We start from the raw sequence: 6,424 nt of genomic DNA on the forward strand, positions 1-6,424 counted from the left end.
GGTTGTTGTAGTTTCTATATTAAATTTAATTCAATGTTAAGAGATAAGTGATGCAAATATGACTCTCAACTTTTTTGGACAGAGTAAAAGAAGTAAAAACCAAAGGATGTTTCATTTTTGCCTGATGAATGATATGAATTTTTAAAATGTATTTTGGGCTTTTATAAAGCCTATTAGAAATGGTACAATCTTTTCTGGAAATTGAATTTGTAAGTAAGTACGCAGCAATAGTTTCCTTTTTTTTTAGGGCCACTCTCTGACTCTGCCTGGATTTTACTCCATTTATCAAGGAGTAAGTGCATGGAATTGTTTAGGACAGAAGTAGAATAACATCCTCAGGGCAGACAAATCACCCTTGTATAATTTTTTGAATTTATTTCCAGTGACACAAAACATAAAGCCAGCTCCACTAAATAGCCATTATGGTACACAAATAACACTCAAACAAAACAGGACAAAATGTCATACAGGGAGCAAAACAGGAAGAGAGCGAGAGAGGAACTGAGAGCTGGAGGTTCTGCGGCCAATAAATGGGTTGAGCGAGACAGGAGAGGGAGACAGGAAGGTGCGCTAAAGGTTTTTCAATGTTTAATTTTCAAATAGGATTAAGCAGAATGACATTTAGCTGAAGGTTACAGGCTCAGCATTGTCTTAGCTGATATTGATATGCAGGAGGCGCCCTGCTTGTCACCGGGACAAACACCCTTGATGAATGAGAAGCCTTTCCCCAGGAAGGTGTTAAGTGCAAATTTGAAATGAAAGGAAGGTAGACGTATAAAGAGAGAGAGAGGGGGGGGGGGACTGGAACAGAGCACACACACACATATTGAATTACCACAATAGTTTCCATGTACGCTGTCACTAGATAATGTTGCCAAAAGTGTATATTGTTCCGTCGAGTGTAACTCGCACATTTGTCGAGATTAGTTTATCCTGTTGCTGAAAATAGGGCCAAAATACTCACAACAGTAAGGTGCTCTGCTGTGTGTGCCTAATTTCAACAAGTATGACACCACAACGCCTGTTAGAAATGCATAAGTAGGCTAAAGTTGACAATAACTTCATTGTATCCTCATTTTCGGGCAAGTTTTCCCCAGAATTTACATGTTAATAAGGAGAGAATAGTACCCTTTAATTCTTATGGGCTCTGCTCATTTCTCATGCATTAATACTGGAGCTGCTGACTTGGCTCTTCCTCTGAATACAGAATAGGACACACATATTAAGTCTCATATATTTACAGGATTGATGCCACGGGAGATTGTCTGAGAGTGAGATGAAAAGGCTGGCTCAGATGTATATTCCAGTGTAAGCTGCCCTAATCAGTAAGACGTTGCTGGCACAAGACAGCCAGCATCTATCCTGATTTTGGCCTGATAATGAGCAGTGATGTTTGACAAATTAAGAGCGTAAGCTTTGCCCGGAGATCATCCTGGAATCGAGTTACTGAATCTTACTCAAAATGAAACACAGGTGGAACTTTGATGAGTGACTTCTGCAGTCTCCAGTTACAAGGAATAACAGAAAAGGAAAAAAAAACTGGCAATGAAAAAAAAAACACTCCTGGTACTGATGAAGGGCCGTGCCAAAGAAGACAAAGTGCTTAAAAGATTGTGAGAGACGGAGAGACAGTGGTCAGTGGTTTCCTCCGCAGCTGTCAGTGGGCTGAGTGGTTTCTCTCACAGCCCTGCTGTTTGTGTGGCACTGGATGCCCTGCCTGCTCCACCGCTGGGAACACTGTTTGTTTAAAAGTCTGGCCTGTCAAACACAGAACGCCACTAGCTGCCAGACACTGAGCTAAATGACTCTGACAGCAGTCCTAATCAGAGGCTTTGCACATTGCCGCAGGGCCTGGAGTATCCATCATAACCCAAGCCTAAATATTTAAAGTGCTTAACTTTCCAAAGGTCAGGGCTTTCCATGCATGCCAGGGTGACATGTCTCAGAGAGGAGAGAAAGGATGGAGTGAGCAAGACAGAGAGCAGAAAAAGGTAAAGGACAGAGAAAGATACATAGATGAATATGGTTGAATGTTCTGTGAGAAACATTTTTTCAGGTTTCGTTAGTTTGGATACTCATCATTCTGTGTACTCTTCACTTACTTTAAGTCAAAACAGTTTGCACAACTTTTTTCATGTCTGCAGAAATTACATATTCCACAAAGGTTGTGACATAAATGTTAATGAATCTGTTTTTTTAGAAATGCATTTAAAATTTAATTTAATTTAATCAGTTTTGTATTTCGTTGCACTGCTATCTAATAGCATTATAGGAATTCCAGCAATTCAATTTAGAATATTCCTTGCTATACAAAATGACTTGTCACAAAAAATCACATCTCTATTGCAGTTAGTTGGTAATGTCACAATATAGAAAGCAAATCTGTCCAACGTTGAATCTACAGGTTTGTGGTTTTATATACCATGCGTCAGAAATAGTAGTACTTAGTCAGGAATGGATGTTTTGCACTAAAATCAAGTTTGGTTGCGTAAGTGACAACTTCACAATGTGGGACAGGAGGTGGGGTTGGGGAGGTCATCTCTTTGACTCAATTTCCATTGAGAAACAAACATCCAATTCAATTTAGATATGTGCCTGTGCCAGGCCACGAGCTAGAGGGAGATTGTAACTGACAGCCATTGGACTGCCGGCTGGATTTGAATATTGACAAGACAGAGACTTGACAGAAGGGATTATGCTCTAAATTCTGACTTGCTAGCTGCTACACTGATCCATTCTATTGTCAGATCAACTCAGTGTCAGGTCTACAGTATGTCCGTCTGGCACGCCGATGCCACTCAGTATTAGAGCCTACCTGAAATTCATCTCAATCCAAAGTGAAGTGCATTCAGAAGCCACAAAACCTCACTAAATCAAGCAAGGACAAATGAACGCAATGACAAAGAAATTGTACATTATAAGAAAACTGTCATCTTTGTCTCCTCCTCCCATATTCAACCCAACACTAACCTGAAACCAACATCGCACTAATCTCATGATGTCGTTTCAAATTCATACATCAGCTATTACAATACAAGTTTGATGTTTGGACATGCAAATGAAGGTCCACTCTGCTACTGTACACTCTGCTTCCAAACCGCAGTGGTGTGTGAGTGTGTATGCCTTAGACAGAGTCTACTTCAAACCAGTGTAATCCCACATGCCCTCCCATCTCAAAGGCCACCGAGTGCAGGCAAGTCATGAAAAGTCTGATCAAAGAGGCTCGGACAGATCAGTGAGGGCCCTTTGAAGGGACATCCATGGTTACACATTGATACGTGCTTTGGCACACACATTCACACACACAAGCACAAGGGTATCCCCAAAGGCACACACACACACAGATAGACATAGACAGAAATGGTCCTGAGTGCTGAATCTGAAAACAAGAAGTTCAGCTTGTGTTTATTGTAGAGGATTTACAGTTCTTTATTGTAGAGGAGGTGTTTGATTTAAACACAAGTGTCTGGTCTCTGTCCTCTCCGCCACACTTTGAAGATGAAAGGGTACATGACAGGACCCTCTGTAACACACTGATACTATTTTGCAACCACATGCTTCCGACCAACAAAAGCCACCTGTTCTTTTCTACCAAAAGGAGTAAGAGGATTTCAAAAATAATCTGCCATTTTAAAAAAGTGTCATTAAGTTATGTCTCTGAAGATGATCTCCCAATGACTCACTGTCATATATATGTATATATATGTATCTACTGTATATATGTGTGCTATGTGTGTGTGTGTGTGTGTGTGTGTGTGTGTGTGTGTGTATGAATTATAGTTCATTTACGTTATGTAAACTTTTAGTCATGTGAAAAAAACAGATAAAACTTTAATTGTGCCTGGAACACAGCATTCATAAAAATCCCTAGAAAGTCAGTTATATGCTATTTTGTGACAGAAACCCACAGGGTGGAATATTTGGATGCCCTTGAAAAACATCACTTATCACCATCTATGATCTTACCATGTCAGCTTACATTTCCTCACCAAAGGAAATTGCACTTCTCTACAACTGTCTCCAATACTCCCATACATGAAATGTGTTCACTTTGTAGAAATATTTGCATTTTTTAAAACACCATTGTAAAATAAAAAAGGTTATGCTCAGGTAAGTGGAACTTGTCAGACTGCTGGCAACTCAGCTCAGCTCAGCTCAGCACCGTCCCCCTTTGCAGAGGTGGAGGATGATACCTTCAACAGCAGTAGTAGTAATACAGCTCAGAAACAGCAACAGATAATTGCTAACCTGGCAAAAGCTGTCACTCTGTGGAAGATTTTCATGTTAACAGATGCCATTGTAAAGTATATGCTAACACTGTCAACAGGAACATCTGTCAGGATATTGGAAATAAAAAAAGGTATTAAATTAAGTTAATATTCCAGAATGAGAATATTAAGTTACGGTAGTGAGTCAGAGCTGGCCATGGTGCTGATTTCACTCCAACTGCTTTTGTCCCTTTCACAAAAGCATATGCTGATGATGTTAAGATAGATAATTATTATTATTATAATTATGATTATCTACTTTTATAATAAGACTACTACTACTACTACTAATAATAATAGTTTTAATAATTATATTGGTATTGTTATTATATATTATTAAGTAAATGATCATAACAACCACATTTAATGGTGGTGTATGGAGTGAAATGTAATGTAACACAAATGACATATTGGCCAAATATACTCAGTATATAAACATAAATTTATATATATAGAATCACATAGATCACATAATCACATAGATCCCATTTTTATTATTGTGTGACAACACATTCCCATCATGTGACCACATACTTCAAATGCTTGTTTCCTGTTTCACTATTCTCTCCAGCCATGCTCTGGAAAGTTTGTGTAAATTTGCCACGGCTTAATTACTGAATAATTTAGACCATGCTCCAAATTAATGTGGATATTTCCATATTAATGTGTTTGCCCATCAATTCCACGTTTATTTGTGCTGCGGACAGCAGGCTGGCAATTATCACAGCATATCATAGGAGTTGTGCTGGTATTTCAGACATCATTAGGTTGCTTGTCCACCACAGTGTGACTGAGCAGTAGTCTATTGGACACAGCTTCGTACACTCTTCAGATAGGCTCGCCATGCCTCTGTGGGTGAGATCTATCGACTGTTGCTCTGGGAAAAAAAGAGTGAGGGGCCATGTTTGTGTTTGACAAGGTGAGGTCCAATTTAGAATCCCTGCTCTTTGGATATGTATTCTTACATGCAGTAAAAATAGGGACAACAGGAAATAACCAAACACCTGCCAACATTTTCTGGTCACACACACAGCTCCACACATGTCCCAGTAGGTTGACAGCTCTCTGCTCCTCACATCTCACCCACCTCAACCTTCTACTCTCTACCTTATTTCACCTTTTCCTTTCTTGCCTCTCAGTCTCTTGACTATTTGGCTCTTGTTAGGAACTTGGCTGAGTGGCCTGGCACCTTTCACTGAAGCAGCACCCAAAGAAAGGTTGTGACATGACATCAGGCAATGTGAACATGTGTATGTGCTTTTGTGTGCATGTGTTTATGTGTGACCCTTTCCAGGGCAGCTACTGTAAATCAGTAAAGCAAGGTCCTTCATTAAAATAGCGGGCCACCTTGGCACCTTTCAGCCTTGCCCACTGTATACCTGACAAATGTCTCGCACTGTGGCTCAAACCCCCCCACATGGGTCATGGTCATGTCAGTAGTTTGTAAAAGAAACCAAAAAGTACCTCCAAATAAATCTCCAACTTTTTAATACATGCCACACATTCATTTGGGTGGCACCTAGCCAGCAGCTACAGTTGTGCAGTGCTAGAATTTCTGCCCACCATGTAGACCCCCCCCGCAAAAAAAAAACCCTTTTTGACACCATGCACTGGTTTGCAAGACAGCTTTTCCACAGAGCACAGGCAGCAGAGTGTGTGTGAGGAGAGGTCACATACATGACAACACACAATACAGTGACTCATATATCATTTACAAACACTACGTTAATAAATTATTGTTTTATATTATGCACTTTCATTTTAAAACTCTTGGTATTTCTTAAATGCAACTTTCCCTTTGGTGGAACATTTGGAGCTTGCTAGTGCCTCATCATTTCCCCATTTTTAAAGAAACTCTCCAGCGACAACTGTTTTAAATCCATTATTGCTAAAAGTTATTTTGGGGGCTTGTTGTTATTTGAAAAAAAAATGCAACTAAGTCAAATGTTGAAAAGAGAAGTGGATGAAAGTGATTGTTTTTCAAAATAATATAGCATAAATAAAAAAAGAAAAAGAAAAAGAAAACATTATATTTTATCTGCCCAGTTCCAAATTTCACTACATCCCAGGCTGGGTTGAATCAGACAGAGCTTCTGTCCTATAAGCTGTCGACTGCTAAATTACGACTGTTGCTATGGTGACCCCATGACTCCTGC

General features: G+C 39.6%; 1 protein-coding gene across 2 annotated transcripts in view; it reads right to left on the reverse strand.

The window, feature by feature from the left end:
• kiaa0825 (KIAA0825 ortholog) overlaps positions 1-6,424 on the reverse strand; it is a 111,108-nt gene that overhangs the window by 1,542 nt on the left and 103,142 nt on the right. The gene's annotated exons all lie outside the window — the stretch shown is intronic.

The sequence above is a fragment of the Cynoglossus semilaevis genome, chromosome Z (assembly GCF_000523025.1).
Source record: "Cynoglossus semilaevis isolate Cse_v1.0 chromosome Z, Cse_v1.0, whole genome shotgun sequence".
Lineage (NCBI taxonomy): Eukaryota > Metazoa > Chordata > Actinopteri > Pleuronectiformes > Cynoglossidae > Cynoglossus > Cynoglossus semilaevis.